At 38.4% G+C, this 18,684-nt stretch overlaps 1 protein-coding gene and 1 pseudogene across 1 annotated transcript in view; one reads left to right on the top strand and one right to left on the bottom strand.

The window, feature by feature from the left end:
* The window catches only part of TTC39C (tetratricopeptide repeat domain 39C), a 122,789-nt gene that overhangs the window by 71,465 nt on the left and 32,640 nt on the right, over window positions 1-18,684 (bottom strand). The gene's annotated exons all lie outside the window — the stretch shown is intronic.
* LOC100402405 (histone-binding protein RBBP4 pseudogene) lies at window positions 7,771-9,026 on the top strand (annotated as a pseudogene).

The raw sequence follows: 18,684 nt of genomic DNA, 5'->3' as shown, positions 1-18,684 counted from the left end.
AAGTAAGGAAGTTTAAAAAACATATAGGGTTTTGAAGGGTTTACTACTAGCCAAAGACGGAACAACTGATCATCCCTGAGGACAGAAATATCAATGAAGTGAAACATCAAGTAAGTTTAAATTCATTATAAACCATGAGTTCATAATGATACTTTAAGTTTTGTTTGTTTGTTTGTTTGTTGTTTTTTGAGATGGACAGTCTCCCTCTGTCACCCAGGCTGGTGGTGCAATCTCGGCTCACTGCAACTTCCATCTCCCAGGTTCAAGTGATTCTCTTGCTTCACCCTCCTGAGTAGCTGGGATTACAGGCACGTACCACCACGCCAAGCTAATTTTTGTATTTTTAGTAGTGATGGTTCACTAATAAAATGGGGTTTCACCATGTTGGCCAGGCTGGTCTCAAACTCCTGACCTTGCAATCTGCCTGCTTTGGCCTCCCAAAGTGCTGGGATTACAGGCATGAGCCACTGCACCAGGCTGATACTTTTAATTAAAAAAAAAAAAAAAAAATCTCACTGGCTGTCTGTGGAAGATCCTAGGGAACCAATTCATTATTTTGAAAACTGATTAAAAAAAAGGGAAAGAATAAGCACTTGCCCTGCTTTTTCTCTATGAACTCAAGACTAACCAATTAGTTGGGGTGGTGGAAGAAGGAAGAGTTTCCCTTTACAAAAGTATTCTGGGCTAACAAATGAAAAGCAAATGATAGCATTAGAGTGTCATCATTCTGCAGCTCCTAAAAAATTAACAGATAGAGGCAATAATCATAAAGATAGGGACAGAACATATTAAACATCACCATGGCAGAGAATCAGCCAAATTCAAGCTGTGAGAAATTCTACAGGACAAAAATTCTAGTTTCTTAAACAGCAATAAAAAATCATAAGGGGAAAAAGAGATGAAAGAGGAACCTCTAAAATAAAAAATAAAAAGCAACGGAAACATATAAAGACAATATAAGAGGCATAAAAAACAACAAATACATACACTCCTATGCATAAACACATACATACACACACACTAGCAATAATTAGAAAATGAAATTTGAAGCTACCATTCACAATAGCATCAAAATAATTATCTAAGAATAAATCTAACAAAAATGTGTAATATCCCAACACTGAAAATGAAAAAAATTACTAAGAGAAATTAAAGACATAAATTAGGGTTTTCCAACATTCTTAACATTTCAGGCTGGATTATTCTTTGTTGTGGGGCCGTCCTGTCTGTGTAGGATGGCAAACAGACTTCCTGTATGCCCACAAGACACCAATATCATACGTCATCACCCTAACAAGGATGTGGTAATCAAAATATCTTTAGACATTGTCAAATGTCCACCCAGAGGCAAAACTGACCCTGGTTGTGAAACACTAATCTAAGAAAAGACATATAATACTTATAGATTGGAAACTCCATATTGCTAAGGTGACAATGTCTCTTAAATTGAACTACAGATTCAATGCAATTCTAAGCAAAATCTTTGCTGTGTTTGTGTGAGTGTGTGTTGAAAAACTGATCTTAAAATTTATATGGAATGGAACCAAAAAAACAGCCTGAATAGCTAAGGCAACCCTAAGCAAAAAAAAAAAAAAAAAAAAAAAAACAAAGCTAGAGGCATAACTACCTGACTTCAAACTGTACTACAGAGCTACAGCAACCAAAACCACACAATACTAAAACAAAAACAGACACATGGACCAATGGAATCAAATAGAGAACCCAGAAACAAGACTGTACACCTACAACTACCCAGTCTTCAACAAACCTGACAAAAACAAGCAATGGAGAAAGTAACCCCTATTCCATAAATGATGCTGGGATAACTCACTAGTCATAACAAGATGATTAAAACTGGACCCCTTCCTTATACCATATACAAAAATTAAATCAAGATAGAATGAAAACTTAGGTGTAAAACCAAAAACTATAAAAACCCTGGAAGAACACAACCTAGACAATACCATTCTGAACACAGGAATAGACAAAAATTTCATGATGAAGATGCCAAAAGCAATTGCAACAAAAGCAAAAACTGAAAATAGGATCTAATCAAATTAAAGAGCTTCTGCACAACAAAAGAAACTATCAACAGAATAAATGGACAACCTACAGAATGGTAGAAAATTTGTGTATCTAAGAAAGGTCTAACATCCAGCATCTGTAAGAACTTGAATGTACAAAAACAAAAACAACCCCATTAAAAAGTGGGCAAAGGACATGAACAGACACTTTTCTAAAGAAGACATATATGTGGCTAACACTCATGAAAAAAAAAAATCTCAGTATCATTAGATGATTAGAGAAATGCAAATCAAAACCACAATGAGATACCATCTCACACCAATCAGAATGGTTATTAAAAAGTCAAAAAACAACATATATTGGCAAGGTTGTGGAGAAAAAGGGACACTTTTACACTGTAGGTGGAAGTATAAATTAGTTTAACCATTGTGGAAGGCAGTGTGGCAATTCCTCAAAGACCTAGAGGCAGAAATACCATTTGATATGGTTTGGCCATGTCCCCACCCAAACTTCATCTTGAATTGTAGCTCCCATAATTCCCAAGTGTTGTGGGAGGGACCGGGTGGGCAATAATTGAATCATGGTGGTGGGTTTCCCCCATGTTGTTCTCCTGGTAGTGAATAAGCCTCAGATTGTTTTATAAGGGGTTTCCCCTTTCACTTGGTGCTCATTCTCTCTTTGCCTGCTGCCATGCAGGATGTGACTTTGCTCTTCCTTTGCCTTCTGCTATGCAGGACGTGACTTTGCTCTTCCTTTGCCTTCTGCTATGATTGTGAGGCCTCCCCAGCCATGTGGAACCATGAGTTAATTAAACCTCTTTCCTTGATAAATTACCCAGTCTCAGTCTCGGGTATCTCCTTATCAGCCGCATGAAAACAAACTAATGTACCATTCAACCCAGGAATCCCATTACTGGATATACAGCTAAAGAACTATAAATCGTTCTATTATAAAGATACATGCACGTGTATGTTCACTGCAACACTATTCACAATAGTAAAGACATGGAATCAACCAAAATGCCCATCAATGATAGATTGGATACAGAAAATGTGGCACATATACCCCATTGAATACTATGCAGCCATAAAAAGGCATGAGATCATGTCCTTTGCAGGGACATGGATGGAGCTGAAGGCCATTATCCTTAGCAAACTAATGCAGGAACAGAAAACTGAACGCTGAATGTTCTGACTTATAAGTGGGAGCTAAGTGATGAGAACTTACGGATACATATAGGGCAACAACAGACACTGAGGCCTAACTGAGGATGGAGGGTGGGAAGAGGGAGAGGATTGGAAAAAATAAAAAATTAGTACTAGGTTTAATACCTGGGTGATGAAATAATCTATACAACAGATGCCCAAGACACATGTTTATCTATGTAACAAACCTGCACATTTACCTCTGAATTTAGAAGTTTTTTTTTAAAGTTGAAAAAACAAATTTATATGGAAAAATAAATTATTTAGAATAGCCAAATCGAATGTGAAGAACAACGACAAAGCTAGATGCTTACTTTACCAGACATCAAGACAATTAAAATTAAGAATTTCCATTCAGTCATAAGAGACTGGAAAAAGCAAATCACAGACTGAAAGAAGTTATTTGCAATACACATATCCAACTAAGAGCTCATCTTCAGTATACATTAAAAACTCCCATGAATCAGTTAAAAAAATGACTGAAAACTTACTAAAAAGATGGCCAAAATCTTAAATAGGCACTTCACAGACAAGGGTAGCCAAAAGCCAATAAACATATTAAGAAGTGCTGAAAATCATTGTTTATCTGGGAAATACAAATTAAAACCAAAACAAGATACCACTATGCTCATCCGGTTGTCCGAAAGGACTGACAATATCAAGCGTTAGTGAGATGTGGAGCAACTAGTATTCTCCTATGTCACTAACCAGTGTCTACTAAATCTAAAAATGCCTGCCCTAGTAATTTTTTAAATTAATTATGAACTTGATAATTGTATTATTTATTCCAATGAATTTTTTTTTCTTTGAGACAGAGTCTCACTTTATCACCCAGGCTACAGCCTCTACCTCCCAGGTTCAAGTGATTCTTGTGTCTCAGCCTCCCAGGTACTGGCACTTCAGGTTCATGCCACCATACCTGGCTAATTTTTGTATTTTTAGTAAAGATGGGGTTTCACCATGTCGACCACGCTGGTCTTGAACTCCAGACTTCAAGTAATCCACCCACCTCTGCCTCCCAAAGTGCTGGGATTACAGGTGTGATTTGCTGCATCCAGTCTCTAATGAATTTAACAGTGGCTTAATTTTGTGCACATATAGGTGTCATTAATTTTTTTAAATTTTAGGCTCAGTGGTACATGTGAAAATTTGCCATATAGGTAAATTTTGTGTCACAGGTGTTTGGTGTACAAATGATTTTGTCACCCAGGTAATAAATACAGTATACTATAGGTAGTTTTTCAGTCCTCATCCTCTTCCTAACTTCCATCCTCAAGTAGCGCCCTGCTCCCTGTTGGTGCCTTCTTTGTGTTCAAGTGTATTCAATGTTTAGCTCCCACTTATAAGTGAGGACATGCAGTATTTGGTTTTCTGTTCCTGCATTGGTTTGCTAAGGCTATGTCACTAACCAGTTCCATCCATGTTCCCTCAAAGGATATAATCTCATTCTTTTTTTATAGCTGCATAGTATTCCACAGTATATCTACCACATTTTCTTTATCCAATCTATGACTGATGGATATATAGGTTGATTCTATGTCTTTGCTATTGTGAATAGTGCTGCAGTGAACGTACTCGTGCATGTGTCTTTATGGCAGAACAATTTTTATTTGTTAGGGTGCATACCCAATCACGGGATTACTAGGTAAACCAGTAACTTTTACAACAGAAATGAATGATTATGCTCCCCACAAAGACACATACACCATGTTAATAGCAGTGTTATTCATACTAGCCTCAAAGTGGAATTAATTCAAGCGTCCATCAACAGAACAGATCTAGTATTGCAACATATTGACTCAACGCAATAACACGAATTAATCTCATAGTGATAATGTTGAGTCAAAGAAACTAGACACAAAAGAGTATATTCTAGATGAGTTCATGTATCTAAAGTCCAAAACCACTACTCTGACTTTTAATGATGACAGAGGTCTGAACAGTGGTTACCTCTGGGGGAGTATCAATTTGAGAAGGAGCCCAAAGGAGGGCGCTGGAGTGTTGAAAATGTCTTATAACTTTACCTGGATAGTAGCTACACTGATGTTTACATTGGAAAAGTTCTTTATGTAAGTTTTTCCTTATGAAAAAGAGAAAAATATTAAAAAGAGAAAAACAATCAGATAAGTAATCACTGATGACTATTTGATTATACAAATGAATTAGTATTCTTTTTTTCCAGTGTACAATGGCACTGTGGCTATATTTTAAAGGATCTTCTATTTTTTAGAGGTCTGTATGAAAGTCATTACAGACAAAATGATGTGTTGACTGGGATTTGTTTCAAAATCATTTGGGGCAAAGAGATTAAAAGGGAACAGAAGATAGATAAAACAAAACTGGCCATGACTTGATAATGATTAAAGTTGAGTGACAAGAACATCAGAATTAATTAAATTATTCTATGTACTTTTGAAAATTTTTCAAAATAAAAAGGTAAAAAACAAGGCGAGGCATAATGGCTCACATCTATAATCCCAGCACTTTGGGAGGCTAAAGCAGGTGGATTGCTTGAGACTAGGAGTTCCAAACCAGCTTGGGCAACATAGTGAGACCCTGTCTCTAAAAAATTTTTAAAACATATATACGTTCTACAAAAGATAAGGTGTCTTTTGGAATCCTTTCATGAAAGGGCCTCTTACATTCACTGCATCTGCTTTTTAAAAATGAACCATCAGTAATAAAATGGCTCTAAAATTTTCTCTCTATATGAGTCATCCAAAGGCAGAAAACCTGTTGTGAATGAAAGGAAGCAACTGATCCTCTATTCTGATATTCACCAACATTGCCTTGGAAATTTTTTTAAAGTTTCTCCAGGATATTAAAAACTTGACTGATGAAGACTTTATTTCCTGAAACACAGTGGAAGAGAATGTATATATTTAATTCTCAGAGGAATATTTCTCACTTAGGTAAGTGGGCATCATCACTATAAAACAGTTCCTAACTGAATATGTTTCTTTAAATGCAATTTTACTACCCAAAGTGGTGAATAGCTAGAATTTTTTAAGTCTTCCATTTTTCTGAAAATGTCCTAAATTTATTTTATGTTTAGTTCTTAGAAAAATTTTCCAAAATGACTTTTCATTTTCATTCCTCTTCAATGTGTGGGGGTTTGGATTCTTGGGGATTACAAAGGAAGCACAGGGCCGTCTGAATCGAATCAGCCCACAGCTGTCATCCACATCTTTCACTGCAGCCCTGAGACCTAAGATCTGAAGGTTGAAGAAAAAACTGCATGCACTCACCCCTGCTACTCTTAATGGAAGCTCTGCTTTTCTGTGACCCATGCTGTTGAAAAATCACAGCCCCAGGGGACTACTGCAGTTAACTTTGCACAATTAGCAAAAAGGGCAACACTGAATGCTTCTCTAATGCCTTAGACCTTGCCTTCAGAAACATAATTTTTGCCAAAAAGACAAGCGATATCTTCTGCTCTGCGTGGTATCATCAAAAACGGACTTTAAGATGGCAAACTGGTTTGGTATTTCATCTTTTCTTCTGAAAGAAGAGTGAAACAATGCCAAGAAAAGAAAACTACATGCGTGAAGCTACTTGTTGCAACATTAACCAGAATACAGAAAACCTTGGTTTTAACAGCTCATTGGGAAAAAGCTTCATGACATTGCATTTGACAATGATTTATTGGGTGTGACACCGAAGCACAGGTAATAAAAGTATATAATTTGAACTACGCTAAAATTAAAACTTCTGTGCCTCACAGAACATAAGCAGCAGGGTGAAAAGTCAACCAACCTATGGAACTGGAGAAAATATTTGCAAATCATATATCTGATAAGGGGTTAATATTCAGAATATATTAAAAAGCGTCTACAACTCAGCAACAACAAAAAACAAACAAGCTAATTAAAAACTTGGCAAAGAACCTGAATAGACAAAGAAGATATACCAATGGCTATATAAGCACACGAACAGAAGCTCAACATCACTAATCACTAGGGAAATGCAAATCAAAGCCACAATGAGATGCCACCTCATGCCCACCAGGATAGCTACTATCGAAAATATAACCAAGTAAGTTTCAGAAAGGATGTGGACTGGAACCCTTGCATACAGTTGGTGGGAGTGTAAGGTGGTGTAGCCACTATGGAAAACTATAGGCAGTTTCCCCAAAAATTAGAAACAGAATTACCACATGATCTAGCAATTCCACTTCTAGGCATATACACAAAAAATTGAAAGCAGAGACTCAGACAGATATTTGTACACCCATGTTCACAGCAGCATTATTCACAACAGCCCAAAGGTGGAAGCAACTCTAGTGCCCACGGACAGATGAATAGATAAACAATATGTGGTATACATATAATGGAATATTATTCAGTCTTAAAAAAAGAAAATTCTGATACATGTGACAAAATGGATGAAACTTGTGGACATTATTCTAAGTGAAATAAGCCAGCCCAAAAAGATTAATACTGGTAGGAAACAATAGAGGCCTTGTACATAGAGCGAGGGCCTGCATCCTACACACCCCTCCCGCAACTCTCCACTCCAGGATTCCCCCAGCTTGCCCACCATGGCCAAGGAAGCAGCCTTCGATGATGGAAGAATGAGTGGTCAATGAGGAGTACAAAATTTGGAAAAAGAACACTCCTTTTCTTTGTGATGTGGTGACGACCCATGCTCTGGAGTGGCCTAGCCTAACTGCCCAGTGGCTTCTAGATGTAACCAGACCAGAAGGGAAAAGATTTCAGCATTCATTGACTTGTCCTGGGAACACAGACATTGGATGAACAAAACCATCTTGTTATAGTCAGAGTGCAACTTCCTAATGATGATGCTCAGTTTGATGTGTCACACTACAACAGTGAGAAAGGGGAATTCAGAGGTTTTGGTTCAGTTAGTGGAAAACATGAAATAGAAATCAAGATCAACCATGAAGGAGAAGTAAACAGGGCCCGTTACATGCCCCAGAACCCTTGTATCATTACAACAGACTCCTTCCAGTGATGTTCTTGTCTTTGACTATACGAAACATCCTTCTAAACCAGATCCTTCTAGAGAATGCAACCCAGACTTGCATCTCCGTGGACATCAGAAGGAAGGCTATGAGCTTTCTTGGAACCCAAATCTCAGTGGGCACTTATGTAGTGCTTCAGATGACCACACCATCTGCCTGTGGGACATCAGTGCTGTTCCAAAGGAGGGAAAAGTGGTGGAGGCGAAGACCATCTTTACAGGGCACACAGCAGTACATGTTTTCTGGCATCTGCTCCATGAGTCTCTGTTTGGATCAGTTGCTGATGATCAGAAACTTATAATTTGGGATACTCATTCAAACAATACTTCCAACCACTCCGTTGATGCTCACACTGCTGAAGTGAACTGCCTCTCTTTCAATCCTTATAGTGAGTTCATTCTTGCCAGAGGATCAGCTGACAAGACTTTGCCTTGTGGGATCTGAGAAATCTGAAACTTAAGTTGCATTCCTTTGAATCACATAAGGATGAAATGTTCCAGATTCAGTGGTCACTTCACAATGAGACTATTTTGGCTTCCAGTGGTACTGATTACAGACTGAATGTCTGGGATTTAATTAAAATTGGAGAGGAACAATCCCCAGAAGATGCAGAAGACGGGCCACCAGAGTTGTTGTTTATTCGTGGTGGTCACACTGCCAAGATACCTGATTTCTCTTGGAATCCCAGTGACCCTTGGGTGATTTGTTCTGAATCAGAAGACAGTATCATGCAAGTGTGGCAAATGGCAGAGAACATTTATAATGATGAAGACCCTGAAGGAAGCGTGGATCTGGAAGGACAAGGGTCCTAGATATATATGTCTTTACTTCTTGTGATTTTAGACTCCCCTTTTTTCTTCTCAACTCTGAGACTGATTTAACACTGGTTTTGAGACACGGACTGTGTTCAGCTATCCCTCTACATAATAGGTACCACCAATAATGCTACTAACCCAAACAGTGGGTGTTTTCTAAATGGGGGCTTGATTCAGCAAAGCCAGACTTACGTTGAAATTTTCTTCAGGAATTTTCTAGTAACAAACCCAGGTCTAAAGCAGCTACAGAAACAGGAAACTATGTGTGATTATTTTCCTTCTCATGCTACATCCCCAAGTTTTTCAGACTCATTTAAGTAAAGGCTAGAGTGAGTGAGGAGTAGAGACAAATGAGGTAGATGTCTGAGCCATGAAGTATAAATACTGAAAGATGTCACTTTTATTCAGGAAACAGGGGAGATTAAAGCCATATGGATTCCTACTCAAAAATCCTGACACCTGACTTTCCAGGATGCACGTTTTCATACGTAGACCAGTTTTCTCTTGATTTCTTCAGTTAAATCAAAACTACACGTTCCTCTTTCCCCATATATTTTTGCTCATTAGTGTATTTCTTGAGCTGTTTCCATGTTGTTTCTTTCATGGTGTTTCCAGTTTTTTTTAACTTGGGACCATCAAGTTGTAAAGATGTATGTTTTTAACTAACAGTTATACCACAGGTACACTATGTCAAGTTAAGAAAAGTGAATCAAAAACTTGTATTTGTTTTAAAAATTAGGAGGGGCACGATGGCTCATGCCTGTAATCCCAGAACTTTGGGAGGCCTAGGCAGGTGGATCACAAGGTCAGGAGATTGAGACTATACTGGCCAACATGGTGAAACCCTGTCACTACTAAAAATAAAAAATTAGCCGGGTATGGTGATGCATGACTGTAATCCCAGCTACTCAGGAGGCTGAGGCAGGAGAATCGTTTGAACCAGGGAGTCGGAGATTGTAAGCCGAGATCGTGCACTACACTACGGCCGCGTGACAGAGGGAGACTCCATCTCAAAACAATAAAAAAAAATTAAATAGTCCTTGATAAAAATTGCTTTTTTTTTTCTTTAAGGAGTTAATCCTTGACCACTAGTTAAATGCCACCTACATTTTGGGTGGCCTGTTTCACCAGCAGGCCTGTCAGTCTCTATGACTGTGTAAGTGCTTAAAATGGAATAAATTGCTTTCTATATTAAATAAAAAAGATTAATGCTGTATGATTCCACTTCTATGAAGTACCTATCATAGTCAACTTCATAGAGACATAAAGCACAATAGTAGTTGTCAGGGGTTGGGGTGGGGAAAGGAATGGGGAGCTATTGTTTAATGGGTACAGAGTTTGAGTTTTGCAAGAAGAAAGAGTTCTGAAGATTGGTTGCAAAACGACGTATATGTACTTAACACGACTCAACTGTACACTTGCAAAATGGATAAGATGATATATTTTGTTATGTATATTTTACCACAGTTTAAAAAATTAATTGAAAAAACTTTCCACAATAGAATAAATGACTCACAAATAACCAGATGGAATATTATTATGACCTAAAAAGATTTTTGATAGAAGTTACTGTGAAAACAAAAGTTCTGCGTACACTGTTTCAACACATACAGACAATTTAAAAAATGAACAAATTTGTTGTGAGGGGCAAGAAGATCAAGGGGGTCTTCCCCAGCACAAAGTGCATGTATGGCGGGGAGGTTGAACAGTTACGACTGAAACTGCTCTAATCATCATCTCTGTTTTCAAATTGTCACCACAGACACTCTTCCTACATTTCCACTCCCTTTAGAGAGAAAAATGCATAACTTAAGTTGGTTTAGTTGTTCTACATCCCTGTGATTTGGTTGTTATTTTGATACAATTTTCTCAACAGAATATACCATCCAGCCAACCAAACAGAAGAATGGGGTGATTCATCACAAGAGAGCCAAATCCCGCTTATGTGGGAATGAGCGTTCCACTGAGCGACAAGCTGAGGCCTCGCTGTACTGTGGCCCAGGGCACCCTTAGCACAAGGCTGGCAATGAACTGAACCCACAAGAAGTAGAGAACAGACCTCACTTACATGAGGTCACTCCCCAAGACAGCCTCTAATTTTTTTCCAAAAACAAATGCAAATAATTTGAAGATCACTTTTATATATAACCCATATAAGTAGTATAAATAAGATTTTTAATGCATCCCTTTCAAAATTTAACAAAATGGAACTTTAACACTTTTTTTTGCTTATTCTCTTATTGAAAAAGTTTTTTTTCTGTTTTAATTGTGAAATCTCTCTACTTAGCTAACTCCTCCCCACTTTGCCAAGAAAAACAATAAAAAGTTTTATAATAAGGAATCTGATAATCTGATGAGGGCTGAGTCAAAAACTAAAAATATGTGCTTTGAACACATAAAAGTCAGCAGTAAATAAAGCCTTGAAATGTCTCAATTTCACAGAACACTGACGTTCTGAATGCAGCCCCAACGTAGCTTGTACTTGTGGTTCCTGGGTTATGGGCTCATTTTTACTGTTCTATATCTCAAGTTCTCTAACTTGGGTACACTGTAGCAAGAATCAATAGATTCGTTTAGTGCTTCTGCAGTGAACTATGTTTTCCAAATTTGTTGAACTTACTTTGTAACACCACTCAGACACAGGAAACTATTTTTTTTTTTCTTTTGAGACAGAGTTTCACTGTTGTTACCCAGACTGGAGTGCAATGGTGCGATCTCGGTTCACTGTAACCTCCGCCTCAGCAAGTTGGAGGTCTCAATCTTAATTCAAAGATGTTGCAGCAATAACAGAGAAAGAATAGCTGTTCAGCCAGTGCCCAAGAACATAAAACTTTATATCACTCACCAACTAAAGGGAAAGACTTTTCTCTACCCATATTATGTCAGGAAGGAAGAACATAATGTTTTTAGCACCTTGTTTACGTGGCATTCGTTCAACAGTTTATTAAACAGAACATCTTCCATATGCAGAAAAGGTAAAGGTGTCTTGGAAGTAGTAAATGGAAAACTGAACATCGAAGGTTGAAGAAGAAAAGCAATCTATTCCCTCAGACAGTGGCCAAGAAAAGTAAAATGGGAAATGATTTATTGGAAGGGTTTTTCTTGACATGATTTATATAGTTATGAAGAATGTTTTTCAAAAGGAAACCGTCTGATTTATTCTGAAAGCATCTTACTTTAAAAGTACTGTCAATGCTTCCTTTATGTATTACAGACAGCATCCTTAGAGGTCTCATATGAGATTGGACAGCATGTGTGGAATGTCCCTTTTTGAATCCTGCTACATATCAGATAAAATTCATTACCTATGATTATCCTAAAAAGTTAAATCACTTCCACAGTAATACCAATGGCTCTACTCATTCATGAGGTCTCCTCCTCCCAAAAGGCCTGAGGGACAGGTATATAGAGAGTGACTGGAGACATACTTATATATCTTTAAAAAGAATACTAAAGAAGACACATATGGTGTTAGGGGGCCCTCATTTGTTCACAAAATATGATGACAAAGGATGATGATATGAGTCAGAGTAACCAGGTCCAACTCCACGGCCTGCACGCTCCACTGCTCCACATCTTCTAAGGATCCATGATGAATTTCCAATTCTCAATGCTTTCCCATAGTACACAGCTGACACTTAGCCTACTCATGGAAGGATTAAAACATCAACTAGGCCGGGTGCGGTGGCTCATGCCTATAATCCCAGCACTTCCGGAGGCCGAGGAGGGTGGATCACGAGGTCAAGAGATCGAGACCATCCTGGTCAACAAGGTGAAACCCCGTCTCTACTAAAAATACAAAAATTAGCTGGGCATGGTGGCGAGCGCCTATAATCCTAGCTACTCGGGAGGCTGAGGCAGGAGAATTGCTTGAACCCAGGAGGCGGAGGTTGCGGTGAGCCAAGATCCCACCATTGCACTCCAGCCTGGGTAACGAGCAAAACTCCCGTCTCAAAAAAAAAAAAAAAAAAAAAATCAACTCCATCCAAGTCAAATAACTAGGAAAGCAATTGAGAAGTCAGGCCAACCAAAAAATAAAATTCAGTATCATAGTCTAATAAATAATTTATAGTTTTCCAGTTTGTTCCTTGGCTCCTCCAAGTTATCTAAGAGAAAACCATAAATTTTCTTTAAAACACGCAATAATTTTTTTAAGAGTTTTAATTTTAAAATCACCCACCTAAGTCATGACTGGATACTGTTCGTCAGTTTAAAATAAATAAAAAGTGACTTTTCTTATACTTAGGGCGATAGGAAAAATTCTAATGAATCTAGTTGTGTTCTACTCACTCATTCAAAACGTGTTTGCTGAACACCAAGTACACAGTAGGCCCAGTACTTGGTCAGGAGATGACCAAAAATACTCCTGCTCTTCACAGAGCATACACTGTCCAGTCTGGCATCTAGAAAGTCCAAATCGCCCTTCTAATAAACAGCAATGCAAAGTGGGTAAATGGTGGTGACTCTGACTCACATCATCATCCCTTGTCATCAAATTTTTTGTGAACAAATGAGGGCCCCCTAACATCATATGTGTCTTCTCTAGTATTCTTTTTAAAGATATATAAGTATGTCTCCAATCACTCTCTATATTTTAATTCTCTGCAGAGCACTTATTACTATCTGATATCTGTGTCGTTATTTGTTTGAATAAATAAAAGTCCCCAGGAGTGGGGACCCTATCTCTGTTACTGGCTGCTGTCCTGACCACCGACAACAGGATCTGGAGTTTAACAGGTCCTCAATATATGCCTGTTTAATGAACCAACCAACTACGTCCTACAAAATCCGTACTTCCCATTTCATCTGATGAACTGTCCTCCACAGCGTCAAAAAATGACTAGATATAAGATCTTCCTCACCTAAACCTGTAAAAAGGCTTTCACTCACAAAAGTAAATGTGCTTATTTCCTTCACCAGAAGACAGCTGTGGGGAATTCATGGGAAGTCTTTATTTGCTTTTCAGACATGACTCAAACCGTGACCTTTGGGGACCTTTTAATCTAAAGGACAGCATGCCTCTAAAAACACTGATTGCCACAGCCATTTTGTTTATGAGTGTTTGATTTACAAATGCTTGGAGTAAGTCCAGTCTTCTGTTCAGACTTGTTTTTATTATGTGCCCACCCTTTTGGGGAATATAGATGTTTGTAGCCACCACCAGCTCACCCCAGACATCCCTGGAGGTCAGGGGCACCTCAGGCCTGGAGGGGTACCAGTCCCCAGAAAGCATGGCCCCTATATGTACAGCAATGTTTATGCTTACAGCCAATGCAGTTTCTGTTTATTTTTGTTAACTGCTTGTGATATGGCCTTGCATCTTATCAGAAAAAAAAAGACTTTGTAATTCACTGGCTGGTGCCAAGAAGCCATAAGATTCACCAAGATCAGTGAAGCTGTTAGCCTGCAGCAGGCAGGGGATGGGAGGACATCTGGGGCTAGTCTACTCTGGGTCTCCTCCCCACTGAGGGGAAGAATAAGCAGGAGCCTGGATGGTCCATCCCTACAGCCTGAGATAGTAATCATCTACAGATCACTATTGAGCCACTCTCTAAGAGGCACCCTAAAAACAATAATAACCAGGCCCTTGCTCCTTCCTTCCTATGGACTATTCCTCTGACAGATGCATTTCTAGGACACACATACACTATGAAGGCATCCTGAGTATGGCAAAATACTCAGTCATGGAAGTAACTCAAAATACAGATAAGTTCAACAACAAGATGACAAAAACAGAATTTCACTTTTTTTTTTTTTTGAGATGGAGTTTTGCTCTTGTTGCCCAGGCTAGAGTGCAATGGCATGATCTTGGCTCACTGCAACTTTTATCTCCTGGGTTCAAGTGATTCTCCTGCCTCAACCTCCCAAGTAGCTAGGATTACAGGCATGTACCACCATGCCCAGCTAATTTTGTATTTTTAGTAGAGACAGGGTTTCAACATGTTGGTCAGGCTGGTCTTGAACTCCTGACCTCAGGTGATCCACCCTCCTGAGCTTCCCCAAGGGCTGGGCTTACAGGCATGAGCCACCGTGCCTGGCCCGGCTCACTCTTTTTTTTTTGAGAGAAGATCTTGCTTTGTTACCAAGGCTGGAGTCCAGTGGTGCAATCTCAGCTCACTGCAGCCTCTACCGCCTGGGTTTGAGTCATCCTCCCACCTCCCAAGCTGGGACTACAGGCATGAGATACCATGCCTGGCTAATTTTTATATTTTTTAGTAGAGACAGGATTTCACCATGTTGTCCAAGCTGGCCTCCAACTCCTGACCTCAAGTGATCCACCCACCTTGTCCTCCCAAAGTGCTGGGATTACAGGCATGAGCCACTGCACCAGGCCAAATTTTACCTTTTAGCCTGTCTCAGGTGTCCAGCAAAGGAAAGGCAATCAACACAGGGGTGTCCCTTAGAACCTAGGAGTTTTAAGCAGGACAGATGATGGGAAGAATGAGAAAGGAGAAACGGTGAACAGGTTAAGGGATACAAGTGCCTAAGCAGGCATGGAGAGCTGGGGGCTGGCAGCCACACCCTTCTCAGAGGCCAAATGGTAACCAGGCACCTAGCCAGCCAGGCCTGGGAAGAAGAGGGGAGAAAAGAGAGACAGTGAAATGAAGGCCAAGGAAAAAGGTCGGACCCTGAGTCACTCATCTTTTAACTGCCAAATGTTTCTTGAGTTATTATTACCCAGTCTAATTAATATGGACAGACTATTTAGTAAGGGGATATTTAAGAGAGAAAACAGCAACACAGAAATTAAGTTTGTCTCCAGATAAGAATAGGGAAAATAGGAAATGTTTCCATTTTTATTTCCTTTCCAATTATTACTTTAATCCTATAAATTTTCCAAATCAAAATGAAAATTTGCGGGCTTGGGGGTGAGGGCTCTTGCCTGGGCCACTGACCTCCTGCCTCTGTTCTCAATGGTTCCTGCTCGGCCTCTAGCCTAGGTCCAAAGGGTGCTGGTTCCAGACCACCTTTCCTGCTCCCCCGGGGTTGGGCTGGATCCCTCCTCTGGGCTCTCAAGATCCTCAGCCTTCACCCTTCAGAACACCACTCACACCGGCACAGTTCCTAGCACAGGGATCAGCACCCAGAAAGCCCTCAATGGGTATCTGACGAATAAGCGAATGAATGAGTCAGTGAGTGAGTGAGTGTACAGCCTGGCATGCAAATGAACAGAAGACTATCTATGCTGAGCTACAGACGTGGCTATGAGGCAGGTGAAATTGTTTCCATTTCTTTCCATGTTATAGAGCTGACTTACTGGTGAACAAACTCACTAAAATAGTGCCTGGCACATAGTAGGTACAATGTAACTATTTATTGAATGAAGTTAATAAATAATGAATTGGTCTAAATAAAGGAAAATCTTTTCCATGCCTAAGAAGTTACTCCTGAAAACAGGATTAATATTTGAGTAGTCTCTGGAATATACAAAATGTTTTAAATGATTTCCTGCCTTTACCGTGCACTCTCTTTGAAACATCACTTTACAAATATAGTTCTTGAATTGTTTACCTATAGAATGCTGAAAAGTATGAAAGGTGGCATTACAAAGCCACTTCTTAAGCTAGGAGTCCTATCATAATTACAAAATTTTCTCTTGAGTTGGCAAACATGTCTTAAGAACTACATAATCATGTACTGAGATATCCATTCCATAACTGTATTGTTCGATTTTAACAATTTAAAATGTAAATAATTACAATGTTTCAAAGAACATATTTCTACAATAGAAAATAACAAATCTGTTTTTTGACCTACACACTGATTGCCACCTCAGCCTAAAAATAACCTCCAGTCTTTGAAAAGCCCACTTAAGAAAAACAACCTCAAAACAGCAATCACTGCTACTTCCTGTTGCCTTAAAAAGTAAATATAGTACTTAGACTTTTTTAATGAAAAAGGAACAGAGTTCACAAAAAGAAAGCAATATATTCTCAAAGTTATATAAAACTAAGTGATATTTCAGAACACTAGAGATAGGAGAAAAATGTTACATGTTTTAACCAAAAATATACATTTATCTCAAATATTTATCATGTCCTTCTTTCAAAATTTGAAATCAGAATCATAAAAGCCTTTAATTTCCTACTCACACAGGCATAACTGACCCCTGCCTTCAGGCTATGACAGCCTTGCATAAATGCAAAAGGGCAATGCATAAAAACTTCTTTAAAGAAGTCAGAAACAGGGTATTTAAAATTTAAATAAAATCAACGCATTCTCATGAGTCCTTAACTGCTTATGCAATTATATATTAGTATCCTATAGTTTATCAAGTATTTCAAAATTGCAAAACTTTATAACACATTTTGGAAGGCACACGTGTATATTTGTTTTCCAAATTCGCTGGTTTATTAGTCTCACACAAATTATTAAACTTTAATGTTATCTTTAAATTTCCATTTTATTGGGGCACTATTAGACCACAAAAATCATACATATAATAGATAAGCCTACCTATAAGAGGCTCTGTTTTAATAACAAAATGCATTTTTTGCCATATTAAAGCAATTGTGATTATATTTGAGAAAGCTATACTACAAATAAACATGCAATGTACAAAATAAACATGGCTAAATGAGTAAGGCGGTGTTCCATCTTTCAAATACTATTTTAATGTTTAATTTTAAATTTTATGAGTACATAGTAGGTGTATATATTTATGGGGCACACAAAATATTTCAGTATAGGTATACAATCTATAATACATCAGGTTCATATATTTTTTGTTATTTCCTCTATGGTCCTGATTCAATACAGAGCTGTTATATTTTATAATGATCTATTATTATTTCAAATATTAGCAGTAGGAGATTCCTTCTTCAATAGTTTTATTAAAGGATCAAAGTAAGCTATATATAAGTAAAGGTCAGTTTGGTTGGTTTTGCTGTTGTTACAATAGGTTTTCTTCTCTGTGTATCATCTGCTTTCCTGCACAAAGGGAGGGAGGAAGGCAGACAGAAAGGGAAGGAAGGAGGAAGAAAGAAAGGGAGGGAGAAAGGAAAGAAAGAAACACTATACCATAGTCTAAGAATGACATGTTTTGATTTTTGAGAACAAGTGGTATTAAATACACATTAAAGTTAAATAACTAGGTTGTATAACCACAAAACCCCCAGTTTATGAAGACTTCTGATATTAAGAAATATATGTCAATGTTGGCCAGGCACAGTGGCTCATGCCTGTAATCCCAGCACTTTGGGAGGCCAACGTGGGTGGATCTCTTGAGGCCAGGAGTTCAAGACCAGCCTGGCCAGTATGCTGAAACCCCACCTCTACTAAAAACACAAAAATTAGCCAGGCATGGTGGCAGGCGCCTATAATCCTAGCTACTTGGGAGGCTGAGACAGGAGAATCACTTGACTCTATGAGGCGGAGGTTGCAGTGAGCCGAGATTGTGCCACTGCACTCCAGCCTGGGTGACAGAGTGAGACTCCATCTCAAAAAACACACACACAAACAAAAAACCTAGAAATATATATCAATGTAAATGTGTATCTTCTTAAGAAACTGTGAACTTTTTTAAAATAGGGTTTTAAGCAGGGGAGAATATGAATCTCATGCTTATATTCTATGTACTAAAGAAGCTGATATTTAGGGAAAGCTAAGTATTTCAATAACAAAAGTCAATTAAGTGAAATAAAAATCATATTAT

Source organism: Callithrix jacchus, chromosome 13 (genome assembly GCF_049354715.1).
Source record: "Callithrix jacchus isolate 240 chromosome 13, calJac240_pri, whole genome shotgun sequence".
Taxonomy (NCBI): Eukaryota; Metazoa; Chordata; class Mammalia; order Primates; family Cebidae; genus Callithrix; species Callithrix jacchus.
The sequence above is the reverse complement of the archived record's forward strand: the minus strand, read 5'-3'. Positions and strand labels throughout refer to the sequence as shown.